The sequence below is a fragment of the Chlorocebus sabaeus genome, chromosome 21 (assembly GCF_047675955.1).
Source record: "Chlorocebus sabaeus isolate Y175 chromosome 21, mChlSab1.0.hap1, whole genome shotgun sequence".
Lineage (NCBI taxonomy): Eukaryota > Metazoa > Chordata > Mammalia > Primates > Cercopithecidae > Chlorocebus > Chlorocebus sabaeus.
In genome coordinates this window covers 1,337,444-1,353,439 of record NC_132924.1, presented here as the reverse complement: position 1 = coordinate 1,353,439, position 15,996 = coordinate 1,337,444, and the positions used below count along the sequence as shown (strand labels likewise).

At 41.1% G+C, this 15,996-nt stretch overlaps 1 non-coding gene and 1 pseudogene across 1 annotated transcript; both read right to left on the bottom strand.

Annotated features, from left to right (window-relative positions):
* Positions 1–4,755: 4,755 nt before the first annotated feature.
* Positions 4,756–5,595, bottom strand: LOC103247310 (60S ribosomal export protein NMD3 pseudogene; annotated as a pseudogene).
* Positions 5,596–6,850: 1,255 nt separating this feature from the next.
* On the bottom strand, positions 6,851–6,962 carry LOC119622751 (U6 spliceosomal RNA). The gene has a single exon (XR_005239318.1). It is a non-coding gene; the product is annotated as a U6 spliceosomal RNA (small nuclear RNA).
* Between the last annotated feature and the right edge of the window lie 9,034 nt (positions 6,963–15,996).

Genomic DNA, 15,996 nt, shown 5'->3' with positions numbered 1-15,996 from the left:
TGAATATAATTATGGGCTCATTAAATTTAAATATAAATAGGTAACAAAGAATAAAGTTAATTGGAAAACTGTGTCATTAGATTTGATTTTGCCTAAATGACAAACTGGAAGTACCTCCTAAATATTAATATTTGTACATCACATAAATTTCATATATTGGAAATATGTTTAGAGAAAGGAATTATAAATTTTAATACACACAAAATGATGCAGTAAATGCAAAATGGTAGAAAGAGATGAAAATCTGATTAACCAGAGTGGTTAATTCTTAGATATTAATGATGTGTTAGCTGTAATTTCAAGCCATATGCATGTACATTTAATACCAAAGAGTTCACTGTGTACACAGAGATTAATTAAATGAAAAACTGATACATTTACAATGTTATTAATTGATTTTAAAATGATCACAGAAATCAACTGTCTGGTATAAAAAAAATAAAGAGTGTTAAGTAATTATTATAAAGTTTGAAACTTAAAAAAAAAAAGCCGGGGGCGATGACTCCTGCCTGTAATCCCAGCAATTTGGGAGGCCGAGGCAGGCAGATCATGAGGTCAGAAGTTCGAGACCATCCTGGCCAACATGGTGAAACCCAGTCTCTACTAAAAATACAAAAATTAGCTGGGTATGGTGGCGCATGCCTGTAGTCCCAGATACTCGGGAGGCTGAGGCAGGAGAATTGCTTGAACCTGGAAGGCAGAGGTTGAAGTGAGCCAAGATTGTGCCACTGCACTCCAGCCTGGTGACAGAGCTAGACTTTGTCTCAATAATAATAACAATAATAATAATAATAACCAAAGTTTGAAACTTTATTAGAAAGTTAATAAGTGGAAAAGTGATCAGCATTTTGGAGCACTAAACAGAGGATGGACAGAATTTTCTAATACCAAGAATATCATTTAATATTGCAAGGGTTTAAATCTAAATTAGTGTCTTTAACTTCACAAAGGCAGAACTCCTATAAGCAATGTTTCTTGAACACTGTAAAATGACAATAAAAATTAAAGTAACAAGTAACATGTAGCCACACGCAAATTTCCTTTCAGATTGTTTTATTATTTTTTAAATTTTAGGCAATTTTTATTTCAATAGGTGTTTGGGGAACAGGTGGTGTTTGGTTACAGGGATAAGTTTTTTAGTGGTGATTTCTGAGATTTTGGTGCATCCATCACCTGAGCAGTGTACACTGTACCCAATGCATAGTCTTTTATCCCTAAGATTGTTTTAAATGACGTCTAGATTAAATAGAACATTCAAACTGAGATTACTTTTATAGCACCAGAGAAATGCTAAGGAGGAAGCTTCATGACTGAAACTAAAAGACCTGAATTTGTATATTTAATTCTACTAATTAAGATTCTTAATTTTAGAGAAGAATAGCAATTCTGCCCACATGCAGGAGTTATGCATTACAGTGGAGCATGATCACTTCAGATATTTGTCCAAAACATAAAAATTCTTCCAAGTATTAAGAAAATATTTACACTTCATAGATAATGTTAGTGTATAATACATGGGCATTGAATAAGAAAAATTAAAATTTCTCATGTGGCACTGTTCTACACAAAATATTTATGTAAAAATTTTTACTCACAACATGTGTGTACATTTGATGTTTTAGTACAGAATAACATATTCTCAAAGGTCATTTAATGTAGTAACTTAAAAATCTTTAAATTTTACAAGAATTCTAAAACTGCCCAGCAGAGCTGGTAGAAAAATACGGGAACTTCCCAGGACCAGAAGTGAATCAAGAGGCATATTAACATGAGTCATGAAAGCGAGAAGTTAGAGCCGCCTTCAGATACGGCTCTGATTGCAGGGCTGATTACACAGACCTAAAGCCTGTGAGGATCGTCCACTCTGCCCCTTGGAATAAACAGAGAAAATTACTAAGTGGGGCCATCCCAAATGTGAGGTTTGTACAATGTAAGAACCAAATTGTAAATTATGAAGCACACAAAATAAGCTACCCAAAAAAGGGAAAGAAGAAATTATATATCACATAAACTTCATAGATTGAAAACATATTTAAAATAATTCAGTAACACAAATGGGGAAAGAGAATATCAAAATAATTTTCAAAACACATGAAGTTCTAAAGCGGGCACTGGGGGCAGTGGCTCATTCTGTACTCCCAGCACTTTGCGGGGGCCAAGGCAAGAGGATCACTTGTGGCCAGGAGTTTGAGACCAGCTTGGGCAACAAAGCAAAAGCTGTCTCTACAACAAATAGATGCAAAAAAAATAAGCCAGGCACGGTGGTGTGTGCCTGTAGTATCAGCTGCTGGGGAGGTGGAGGTGAGAGGGTCTCTTGAGACCAGGAATTTGAGGTTGCAGTGAGCTATGACCAGCACTGAACTCAAGCCTGGATGACAGAGATTCTGTCTCAAACACGTATACATACACACACACACACACACACACACACACACAAAACAGGCATGTTTTGTGAAGACTGAAATAGAAATTAAACAACTGAAACTTAAATAAATTTAATATACAATGTATGGTTTAATTATTAAATGAGACCAAATTAATAATAACAGGATTAGTGAACTAGAATACTGAAATGAAGAAATAAAACAACTACAGAAAAACAAAATAACCACAATACAATTATGATTATACATGTACAAAGAATAAAATGAGATGAAATAAAACACATTGGTTTCACTAGCTTACATACAACTAACAAATCACACTAGTAACAAATAGTTATAAATTTCTGAAACTGAATATCAGATGAGAACCCTTGAATGCGAAGTGTATTGTGATTAAAAGTGGCCACCAACAAAAAATACTCAACAGAAATAAAAGTCAAACTGTATAACACCAAAGAAAAGAAAAAAAATGTTAAAGCCATGAGAGAGAAGAGAGAACTAATGAAGGTGAGAGCAAACTCTCCAGAGCCTGTGTTCAGCCAGAAAACAGAGAAATAAGTAAGAGTGCTGGGAGAAGTCACTGTTCAACAAATAATTAGATACTTCACTAACATATTTTGAATAAGTAAGGATGCACTAAATGATTTCCAAAAGTAAAAAAAGGAGAAATCTTATTACCAACATGAGCTTATTAAGAACACACTTCAAAAAGAAAAAAAATTAAAATGAAGTTCAAGGAATTGAAATGCAACAAACTGCAAACATATTGGGCTATCAAATCACGGTGGATGATGAACTAAAGGATCCCTCAAGTCTTTGGCAGCGTCAGTTTCCAAATGATTAACATAAAATAACGGTGTTAAACTCTATACATGTAATGAAATAAAATATCAAATTTTCTGATACTTGAATAATTTAACTGGTGTTAGAATCTCTTTTTCAGATAATTATTTTGAAAGAAAAAATATGTGATACTTCTGTCTCATCATTTGCAGAATATCAATTATCCTTTTTTCAGACCTTATTAGCACCAAAGGGCTCACAGTGGCATAGGCACTGGTCACAAGCTTCTGGACACCCAGGATGGCTAGCTCATATCTTGATACCAGGATCGAGTAGGATGAGAGACTTAAATCCATCTGGTACATGATCACGAAGAAATTCACCAATGGCAAGATGGTCTTGGCGGCCCTTTTTTTCTGGAGAGACTCTTGGGGAGATTGTTTTGTTTTGTTTTGTTTTTGTTTGTTTGTTTTTTGACTTGCTCAATCTCTTGATTTAGTGGCACACATAGAATGAATGAATTAGCTCTTAGTTGTGGTATACTTAGTAAGTCTGATCTTGCTTGGAGAAATAGGATCTTAATATTTCAGTCTCAGAACACTTTAAAAACTAAGCCACAGTTTTTCTTTCAAGGATGTGGAAAGCATTCCTCATTCAAATCTGATTAATGGTTTTATAAAGTATGTACCTCATTTTTATTAGTCATTACCTTCATGCTGGATTCTAATATTCTTTTTGACGGTGGCGTGTTCAATGACAGAAACTTTACAGAGAGAAAATTCCTTCCTTCTCAATTTATAAAGAAACATTTTAAAAGCAACATTTTTGACCTGGTAGGAAGACATTTATATGACATACGCAGCAACCACCTTAAATTGGCAAAAATAACAGAAGAAAAAAATTGTTATTTAATCTTTAAATAATGAGTCTCTATTTGCTACAAATCTACAAATATTTTAAATATATTTCCTTCTACTGCCATAAAAATTAAGATAACCCTCTGTTTAACAGCTTTTGAATATGTTAATTTTATAAGGAAATAAAAAAGATTGACTTGCCTTCTGAATCATTCAGTGATAAACTGAACCCTAATTTCCCTCCCTCAAGAACATAAAAATGATGTAAGGTGTATCAAAGTATGTAACAATATTAACAATATTAAAAATGATTTTTCATATGGTCTTTCACTAAAGTAATCAACGTAAAAAGTATATAAAAATGTGTTTTTGCTTGAAGATTTAGTGAATGTCCAAGGAATCACAGTTTTTGAGCTTTTACATTTAGGGTACTATACTATGTGAAAATACTATAGTGCCTTATATAAAAAAGCACAGTGATAAAATTTCACATGTAAAGTAGCCTAAATATTAATAATAATTACATTCTCTGTAATTGTTTATTATCTAAAACTTCAAAGCCATTCATCTTTTTCAGTGCTTTGAGTGAGCAATCAAAACAATCATGTTTATTCAGGTTTAAAACTTAATTTCTCTGCTTGAAATCTGGAGGCATAGATGGAAGAGACACTTAAGGTAATTTTGTCCAACTTCTTAAGCCCACGTATGTTGAAACAGTCTACAGTGTCTCATTATGTCATCATTGATGCAACTTCTTCACCAGTGGCATCGTGGGAAATATGAAAGTCTTCAAGCATCTCAGTCAGACTAATTCGAGGTGCTCCTTCATCATCATCACTTTCCACAGGGATCGTTGATTCTCTGTAAATGTTGACTTTTTTTTCTAATTGCCTCATCTTCTTCAAGATCTTCAAGAAAATCTTGGTATTGCCTTTCATCATCTGTATCCATGTTCTCTCTCTCGCAAGCTCTTTCAATGTCCAGTTTCTACATCACTGATGTTTGGTTCAGTCTTAGTTCTTCTTGATTAATACCACATCTAGAACTCTATCCGAGTTCATTTTGTTGACATGCTCATCATTTAAATTACAGCTGGCCAAATCAAACTGTAACACCAGGTCTCCAGGATTTAGAAGATGTCCCAAATGAGTACGACACAAATACTGTTTATCTGTATTCATTTCAGATGTCTTCTGTACCCAGACTTCCCTGAGGGTAGGCTTTTTTACATCATTCCAGCATCTGCACCACATTTTATATCTCGGACTATGCTGCATTCCATCACAATAAACTCCTCTAGCTGTCTGAGATGACATAAACTATTGAAAGAGTTACTCCAGAAAGTGCTCCCATCAGTATCTGCAACTTGTAGGGTGTTTGGATCAATGAGGTGAATGGCACTGGTTACTCGAATACACACACAAATCTGGTTCACATTTCGCAGGCTTTGCATCGGTTTTGGAGACAGACAGACATTTTCCTTACATATTGAAACAAGTGTGTGTATGTTTGTGTGTCTGTAGACATACACAAACATGTAAAGTAGACTCAGAATTGCTAGTCCATTTGGGAAGCATTGCTACCCTTTTGGGAAGCAAATTGTTCATCTAGAATACAGTGTTTTTGTATAGTTCTTGAGTCTTACAGTATCCAATTAAAGTACTGTTTTCCAAAATTGCTTAGGTCAGGACCTTCCATTCTCACACATAGAATGGGATATAGTTTATCTTAAAAAAAAAAAAAAAATAGGCTGGGCATAGTGGCTCATGCCTGTAATCCCAGCACTTTGGGAGCCCGAGGCAGGCAGATCGCGAGGTCAGGAGTTCAAGACCAGCCTGGCCAATTTAGTGAAACTTCATCTCTACTGAAAATACAAAAATTAGCCGGGTGTGGTGGCGGGTGCCTGTAGTCCCAGTTACTCGGGAATCTGAGGCAGGAGAATCGCTTGAACCGGGGAGGCAGAGGTTGCCATGAGCTGAGATTGCACCACCGCACTCTAACCTAGGTGACAGAGGGAGAGTCTGTCTCAAAAAAACAAACAAACAAAAAACACCAAAAAATTTAACCATGCTACAACATGCATTAACCTTAAGGACAGTATGTCAAGTAAAATAAACCGATCACAAAACAACAAATTCTAAGTGGTTCAGCTTTTATGAGGTACCTGGCATAGGTAAATGCATGGAGACAGAAAGTACAATAGTGGTTGCCAAGGTCAGGGGAGGGGAAATGGAGATTGTTGTTTACTGGGTGCAGAGTTACACTTTTCCAAACCAAAACATGTTCTGGAGGTGGATGTTTATGATGATCGCACAGTAATGTGAAAAGATTTATTACTTCTAAAATGTACACTTAAAACAGATACAATGGTAAATTTTGTAGTATGTGTGTTTCATCACTATTTTAAAAAGGGAAGTTGTCAGCTTTAGTATAATAATAGGCAAATACTATAAATCTAAAAATAAAAAGTAATTATCATTGTGTAAGAATACACACAGTTCTTAAATAATATTTTAAAAAATATATTACTAACTGATAGGTGATTGATTCAAACACAAATAACATGAGAAAAACAAACTTAAGCATGAGAATATTACATGATACTTGGGAGGGCTTCTGTAAGTATAAAATAAAACATCAAAGTAATTTAGGATAAGATTCATACATTTGAATGTTATTTTTTCTAAAAACTTAAACAGCAACAAAGTCAAAATTAATTAGAGACTATATAATGAATTACAGCGTATTCTGTAAGCAGATAATTTATTTTAATAAAAACTCCAACAAAACAAAACTAACAAAAGTAGGCCAATTATTTGAAATACAAATAATATTGCCTAAAATGCTTCATGAATTTGCATGTCATCCTTTCCCAGGTACCATGCTCATCTTCTCCGTGTCATGCCAATTTTAGTTTATGTGCTGCTGAAGTGAGCACTGGTTCTGGATTTATTAGTTAATTTATTTTTGAGACAGGGCTTCACTGTGTCTTCCAGGCTGGAATACAGTGGCATGATCATGGCTCACTGCAACCTCCGCTTTCCAGGGCTCAAGAAATCCTCCCGCCTGAGCCTCCCAAAGTGTTGAGATTACAGGCATGAGCCGCTGTGCCCAGCCTGGAATGTTTGTTGTACTAGACACTCCCACTACTTTTTTCTTTAAAAATTACTGATTTGTTCAGCTTCTTAAAAGGATCTTTGGTGTTTTATACATCAAAATATGTGAGGCCAGGCGTGGTGGCTTAGGCCTGTAATCCCATCCGTTTGGGAGGCCAAGGATCACTCTAGGCCAAGAGTTTGAGACCAGACTGGCTAACATAGTGAAATCACCATCTCTACAGGAAAAAAAAAAAAAAAAGCTGGGTGTGGTGGCACAAATCTGTAGTCCTAGCTACTTGGGAGGCTGAGGCAGAACTACTTGAGCCCAAAAGTTTGAGGCTGCAGTGAGCTATGATCGTGCCACTGCACTCCAACCGGGATGACAAGGCAAGACTCTGCCTCAAAAATAAATAAATAAAATCAAATAGACAACAGAATCTTCTGAGCTTTTCACCCTTTCCACAGGGTATAGGTGCCTGCAAGAAATAGTGAATGTTACAGGCTAGACATTTTTCATTGCAATGCAACTAGGATACCATTTCTAACCATGTTCCTGTGCAGACGTAGAATGAAAAGCCAGTCGACTGGGGCTATAGCATGAATTCAGGCATCGTGCAGATGGCTCAATTTGAAGGGCCTTTTCTTTTTTTTTTTTCTTTTTTTTTTTTGAGATGGAATCTTGCTTTGTCACTCAGGTTGGAGTGCAGTGGTGTGATCGCGGCTCACTGTCACCTCCATCTTCCAGGTTCAAGCGATCCTTATGCCTCAGCCTCCTAAGTAGCTGGGATTACTGCTGTGTGCCAACATGCCCAGCTAAGTTTTGTATTTTTAGTAGAGATGGGGCTTCACCATTTGGCCAGGCTGGTCTTCAACTCCTGATACCACGTGATTCTCCAACCTCGGCCTCCCAAAGTGCTGGGATCACAGGCATGAGCCACCATGCCTGGCCGATACCCTCCTCTTAAGTCTGGATTAGACCTGCTGGCTTGCTTCTTTTTTGTTTTGTTTTTTTTTTTAATGAGACAAGGTCTTGCTTTGTCCTCCAGGCTGCAGTGCAGTGGTACAATAGTTCACTGTAGCCTCAAACTCCTGAGGTCAAGAGATCCTCTGGCCTCAGCCTCCCGAGTTACTGAGACCACAGGCACATGCCACCACTCCCACCTAATTTTCTGTACAGGCAGGGTCTCACTATGTTGCCTAGGCTGGTCTTGAACTTCTGGCCTCAAGTGATCTCACTTCAGCCTCCCAAAGTGCTGGGATTACAGGTGTGAGCCACTGTGCCAGCAAGAAATAAGAAGGTTTAATTTATTGGTGCGAGCTGTCCGGTTGGCGGTGCAGAGAGCTGCTGATGTGAGTGGGTTTGGGGCCAAGGTGAGAAGGTGTGATCCTTATGAGCTTCTCTGCACCTCCCCATTCTGGAAAAGGGCAGGGTCCCCAGGGTCAGACTCCCTGCCAGCTCTTAGTGGGCCCTGACTCAACACCCTTCTGACTTGTTGTCATTGTGGTTCTTGGCATGTGGCACTAAGCACTATTTTTTTTTTTTTTTTTTTTTTGAGTCAAGGTCTCACTCTGTTGCCCAGGCTGGAGTGCAGTTGTGCAAGCTCAGCTCACTGCAACCTTGACCTTCCAGGCTCAAGCAATCCTTCTGCCTCAGCCTCCAAAGTAGCTGGGATCACAGGTGCCCGCCACCACACCCAGCTAATTTTTGTATTATTATTTTTTTAGAGATAGTGGGTATCCCTATGTTGGCCAGGCAGATCTTGAACTCCTGGGCGATCCTCCCACCTCAGCTCCCAAAGTGCTTAAGTTACAAATGTGAGTCATCACAACCTGGACAGAGTTTTTTTAAAAACCAAATTGAGATTTTATTTCAAAATGTAAACAAGATTTTAAAATGTTTAAATTAGGCTGGGTGCAGTGGCTCATGCCTTTAATCCTAGCACTTTGAGAGGCCAAGGCAGGCGGATTACCTGAGGGCAGGAGTTCGAGACCAGCCTGGCCAACATGGTGAAACCATGTCTCTACTGAAAATACAAAAATTAGCTGGGCATGGTGGCACATGACTGTAATACCAGCTACTTGGAAGGCTGAGGCAGGAGAATCGCTTGAACCCAGGATATTGAGGTTGCAGTGAGCTGAGATTGTGTTACTGCACTCCAGCCTGGATGACAGAGCAGGACTCTGTGTCAGTAAATAGATAAATAAAATATTTAAATTATTTTCTTAGCTGGGCATGGTGGTGTGCACCTGCGGTTCTGGCTACTTGGGAGCCTGAGGTAGGAGGATGGTTTGAGCCTGGGAGATAGAGGCTGCAGTGAGCTACGATCATACCACTACACTTCCGCCTGGGTGACAGAGCAAGACCTTGTATCAAAAAAAAAAAAAAAAAAAAAAATTATTTTCCTCTCAGTCCCAGGTATTCTAACAAGCCTTGATGGCCCCCATTTTGAGATTATAGCCTGTGGCAAGGGCCTGGCAAACAGGTTGTCTGTGCAGAATTAAGGTTGTTGTGGAGTAACATTTCCTTGGGCTGCATCAGCCTGTGGGTGAAAGTAAAGTCGGGTGCGGTGGCTCTCCCCTGGATTCCTTGATGCTTTTAATATCCTGAGTCCTCTACCCCACTCTGCACGAGCCACATTGACACTCGTGCACCAAGGTACGTGGTGTGGCCCCAGTGCTCACAGGATCGCTTGTGAGAACTGCTCCTTCGGCCCCACCTGTGGCCTCTCCTCTCGGGTAAAGTCTGGTTCCTGATGTTCATGCCACGCTCCTTCTCACCAGGGCGCACACGCATCACTGCCTCCAAAACACCTGATTGAAACCTGTTCCTGGTGGGGCCACCTCACCTCTCCAGGATGGCTTTCTCTGAAGCCAGTTCTTCCATCACAGTGGAAGTAAAGAAAATTATGAAAACTAGCAGGGAACAGTGGTTCACGCCTGTAATCCCAGCACTTTGGGAGGCTGAGGGGGGCAGATCACTCAAGGTCAGGAGTTCCAGACCAGCCTGGCCAACATGGCAAAACCTGATCTCTACTAAAAATACAAAATATTAGCTGGGCATGGTGGTGTGCACCTGTAATCCCAGTTACTCAGGAAGCTGAGGCATGAGAATTGCTTGAACTCAGAGGTGGAGGTTGCAGTGAGCCGAGATCATGTCACTGCACTCCAGCCTGGGCAACAGAGTAAGACTCTTTCTCAAAACAAATAAATAAAATTATGAAAACTCTCTTGAATATATGGGCACCTCCTGAGCAGGAGGTGGTTGAGAGGAGGTCCTGGCAGGTGGGACAGGGTATCCTGGCAGGGCAGGAACTGGGACTTCAGTGTATTGTTTTTGGACCTCAATGGTGCCCTTTGTCACAAGTATCCATCTGCATCCACTGACTTATATGGGGGAACCTGGGGAAAAACCAATGATATGGTTTGTTTCCCAACCAAATCTCATCTTGAATTTGTGGGAGGGACCCAGTAGGAGGTAATTGAATCATGGGAGCGGGTTTTTCCACTGCTGTTCTCTTGGTAGTGAATTAGTGAATAAGTCTCATGAGATCTGATGGTTTTATATAAGGGCAGTTCCCCTGCACACGCTTTCTTGCATGCTGCCATGTAAGATGTGCCTTTGGTCTTCCTTTGTCTTCCGTCACGATTGTGAGGCCTCCCCAGTCATGCTGAACAGAGAGTCCATTAAACCTCTTTCCTTTATAAATTACCTAGTCTCAGGGATGTCTTTATTAGCAGCATGAAAATGGATGAATACAACCAACCTCAATAGCTTAAGTGGGTCCAGCCATCACTCCAGAAGATACAGGATCATAAACCATGGCGGCATCCACACGGTGCTAACTCAGCACATGTGCAGAGTGTATGAGCTGTGGGGCTATGGTGGCCTCCACCTAGATTTTTATAGTAGAGACAGGATTTCACCACATTGGTCAGGCTGGTCTCAAACTCCGGACCTCATGATCCACCTGCCTCTGCCTCCCAAAGTGCTGGGATTATAGGCGTGAGCCACCGTGCCAGGCCAAAAATGCAGATTTATGAGTGTCTCCCAGTGCTCTGAATCTAAATTTCTGAATGTCTAAATCTCTGTATATCTAACTTTTAACAACTTTGCTCTCCATGTCTAATATCATTTTAACCTAGAAAATATGCACTCACCAACCCTTCAATCAATATTATTACCTGAGTTTTCCTGATCATAAAGGTCACTAGAGGGCTTGATAAACATACGCATTCTTGAGCTGGGCGGAGTGGCTCATGCCTGTAATCCCAGCACTTTGAGAGGCTGAGGCAGGTGGATCATGAGGTCAGGAGATTGAGACCATCCTGGCCAACAAGCTGAAACCCCATCTTTACTAAACATACAAGAAAGAAGGAAGGAAGGAAGGAAGAAGGAAGGAAGGAAGGAAGGAAGGAAGGAAGGAAGGAAGGAAGGAAGGAAGGAAGGAAGGAAGGAAGGAAGGAAGGAAGGAAGGAAAGAAAGAGAGAGAGAAAGAAATAAATTACCTGGGTATGGTGGCACGTGCCTGTAATTCCAGCTACTTGGGAGGCTGAGGCAGGAGAATCGCTTGAACCCAAAAGGCGGAGGTTGCAGTGAGCCGAGATTGTGCCTCTGCATTCCAGCCTGGTGACAGAGCAAGACTCTGTCTCAAAACAAAACAAAACAAAACAAAAATCAAACACATTCTTAGGTTTCTCTGCTGGTGGGGATCATGTATAAAACAAAGCCCAAGAATCTACATTTATTTATTTATTTTTTTAAGTTTTTTTGCTTTTTTTGAGATGGATTCCCACTCTGTCGCCCTGGTTGGAGTGCAGAGGCATGATCTCAGCTCACTGCAACCTCTACCACCTGGGTTCAAGCGATTCTCTAGCCTCAGCCTCCTGAGTAGGTGGGATTACAGGTGCCCGAAAACATGCCTGATTAATTTTTCTATTTTTAGTAGAGACAGGGTTTTACCATGTTGGCCAGGTTGGTCTCGAACTCCTGACCTCAGGAGATGCACCCACCTTGGCCTCCCAAAGTTCTGGGATTAGAGGTGTGAGTCACCATGCCCAGCCAAGAATCTACATCTAAATGCAGTTGTTAAATGTTCTAAGTAATTACACACATTTATCTGTTTTGTGGAATTACTGGAATATAGATCAGTTAAATTTTGGATAGCCTTAACCCAATATGATAATTTTAGTTTTTGAATAGCAGTTTATTTTAAGCTATTGGTTCTGGAAGAATTTAATCTGATCCAGTGTTGCATTTTTCTCTCACCCATAGATACAAGAATGAAGATAATAACTATAGCATTTAATGAGCATTAACTATGTGCCCGCCACCATGTAACTGAACCTCCTCAAACCCTCTGAGGCATGGACCACTGTACTACTGCCATCCCCATTTTATGGAGAAGATACTGAGGCAAAGCAGGGTTACGTATCTTGCTAGGCCAGGCAGTTATTAACATGGTAGAGTTGGAATTCCAAACTATTCTTGTAACCAACACAACACTGCGTCTCTGGACTTAATCCAGACCAATTTCTCTGATGCTCAAAATTTGCCTGCTTTGTGTGTGTGTGTGTGTGTGTGTGTGTGTGTGTGTGTGTGATAGAGTTTCACTCTTGTAGACCAAGCTGGAGTGCAATGGTATGATCTTGGCTCACTGCAACCTCCGTCTCCTGGGTTCAAGAAATTCTCCTGCCTCACCCTTCCTGAGTAGCTGGGATTACAGGCATGTGCCACCATGCCCGGCTAATTTTGTATTTTTAATAGAGACAGGATTTCTCCTTGTTGGTCAGGCTGGTCTCGAACTCCCAACCTCAGGTGATCCATCTGCCTTGGCCTCCCAAAGTACTAGGATTACAGGTGTGAGCCACTGCGCCTGGCCAATTAGCCTGCATTAAATGTGCTTTTGTGAAATATGGATAGATAGATAGATAGATAGATAGATAGATAGATAGATATAGAGATATAAATATATAGATATTTGAGACGGAGTATCTCTCTGTCACCCAGGCTGGAGTGCAATGGTGCAATCTTGGCACACTACAACCTCTGCCTCCCAGGTTCAAGCAATTCTCCTGCCTCAGCCTCCTGAGCAGCTGCAATTACAGGCACCCACCACCATGCTAATTTTTGTTATTTTTAGTAGAGATGGGGTTTCACCATGTTGGCCAAGCTGGTCTCGAAACTCTGACCTCAGGTGATCTGCCTGCCTCAGCCTCCCATATTGCTGGGATTAACAGGCAGGAGCCATTGTGCCCAGTCAAAACATATTTCTAATATAAAAGAGAAAGTTTTCCTTGCGCCACGTTCTACTCATGGCTAAAAGTTTCCTAAAATGGGCTGGGTGCGGTGGCTCACGCCTATAATCTCAGCACTTTGGGCAGCTAAGGCGGGTGGATCACCTGAGGTCAGGAGTTTGAGACCAGCCTGTCCAACATGGCAAAATCCCGTCTTCACTAAAAATATAAAAAAATTAGCTGGCGTGTGGTGGGTACCTGTAATTCCAGCTACTCGGGAGGCTAAGGCAGGAGAATTGCTTGAACCCAGGAGGCAGAGGTTGCAGTGAGCCAAGATTGCGTCATTGTAGTCCAGCCTTGGTGACAGAAGTGAAACTCCATCTCAAAAAAAAAAAAAGTTTCTAAAATGGACCTCGTTCTTTTTTTTCTCTTCCCCCTCCCTCTCTTTCTTCTTCTTCTTCTTCAGCTAGAAAGAACCTTCTTTTTAACCCAAACAAACTTCTTCTAAAAATATTTTCTATATCAGTGAGACTAATTAAATTGGAAAAGATGACCAACTAAATGATAAAACAAGGTAAAGCCTTTTGCTAATTATTTTTGAATAATTTATTCCTGGGCTCCCTGTGACTTGTTGAGGAATTGGAAGATACTGGGAAGTCTCTAATTAGGGAGTTTTAGAATAAACAGAAGTATAAACATTCATAGGAATTAGATTGAAGACAACTGCTTTTAACACGCGGTGGCTCACGCCTGTAATCCCAGCACTTTGGGAGGCCGAGGCGGGCGGATCACAAGGTCAGGAGATCGAGACCATGGTGAAACCCCGTCTCTACTAAAAAATAGAAAAAAATTAGCCGGGCGCAGTGGCGGGCGCCTGTAGTCCCAGCTACTCGGGAGGCTGAGGCAGGAGAATGGCGTGAACCCGGGAGGCGGAGCTTGCAGTGAGCCGAGATTGCGCCACTGCACTCCAGCCTGGGCGACAGAGCGAGACTCCGTCTCAAAAAAAAAAAAAAAACACACACAGACCCACCAGGAAGTGAGCATCTTGGCCAGGGTTATTTATTATGTGGTTTACTTGAACAGAGAACATGCACATTGATTAGGTCAAAAGTGTTCTTATCCTCACATAGTGAAGAAAATGTAAGCAAGATAAGGATGAATGTGGTATGAAGGGAGATCCAGGCATGGCTGGTGTTTGGCTTTGCTGTTGGCTGTAATGTGGACTGTGGACTGTGGGCAAATTAACTCACCATTTTATGAGTGGGCCTTGGAGAGGGAATCCTAAAAGGATCCCAGGACTTGCAGCAGCCACACAGGAGATCGAGTATTCAAGGGAATAGAATGCTGGAGAACACAGAGACACTTAGGTTAGCTAAAGAAGATGAAAAATGAGGCTGGGCACAGTGCTTTATACCTGTAATCCCAACACTCTGGGAGGCTGAGGCAGGAGGATCACTTGAGCCCAGGAAGTTGAAGCTGGCCTGAGCGACATAGTGAGACCCCATCTCCACAAAAAATAAAAAGAAAGCAATCAGGTAAAGTGGCATGCACCTGTGGTCTCAGCTACTCAGGAGGCTGAGGTGGGAGAATCGCTTGAGCCTTGGGAGGTGAGACCCTGTCTAAGAACAAGAGGAGGAGGAGGAGGAGGAAGAGGAAGAAGAGGAAGAAGGAGGAGGAGGAGGAAGAGGAAGAAGAGGAAGAAGGAGGAGGAGGAGGAAGAGGAAGAAGGAGGAGAAGGAGGAAGAGGAAGAGGTAGAAGGAGAAAAAGAAGGAGGAGGAGGAAGAAGAAGAAGGGGAAGAAGAAATCGAAGAAGAAAAAGAAAGTCTCTGAGCAGCCATGAAGAGTAGGAAGATAACCCAACCTGTCTCTTGCTGGGTCTATGGGGAAAACAATGATTAAAACAGAGCAGGTCTTCAGAGAGAGACTAGGTTTGGTGAGTAAGAGATTCGAAAAGCTAGAGGAAATGGAGGATGTTTAAGTTACTCTTACGGCATAATACATAACCCCAAAACTTCAGGTGCTTAACATAACAATCTTGCCAGGTGCTGTGGCTCACACCTGTAATCTCGGCACTTTAGGAGACCAAGGCAGGCGGATTACCTGAGGTTGGGAGTTCTAGACCAGCCTGATCAACATGGAGAAACCCCATCTCTATTGAAAATACAAAATTAGCTGGGCATGGTGGCACACGCCTGTAATCGCAGCTACTCAGGAGGCTGAGGCAGGAGAATCACTTGAACCCAGGAGGCGGAGGTTGAGGTGAACCGAGATCACACCATTGCACCCCATCCTGGGCAACAAGAGTGAAACTCCGTTTTAAAAAAAAAAAAAGATTTTTTTTTCATGGTTCTTGGAGTTGATGGGTTCAGGTAGGTGATTTTCACTCAGGGTCTCTCACGCTGTTGCAGTGGCTGGGGCTGGAGTCTTCGCAAAGCCTTCTTTAGTCCCATGTCCAGCAACTGATGTTGGCTGTCATCTGAAACCGGTGCTAGGACTGTTGATTAGAACATCAAAATGTGGCCTCTCCCTGTGATCTGGGCTTCCTCACAGCATGGTGACTGGGTTCAAAGAGCAAGCATCCCACGAAGACCACAGAGAAATGGTATCCCCTTTTATGACTTACCTTGAATCACTTCTGC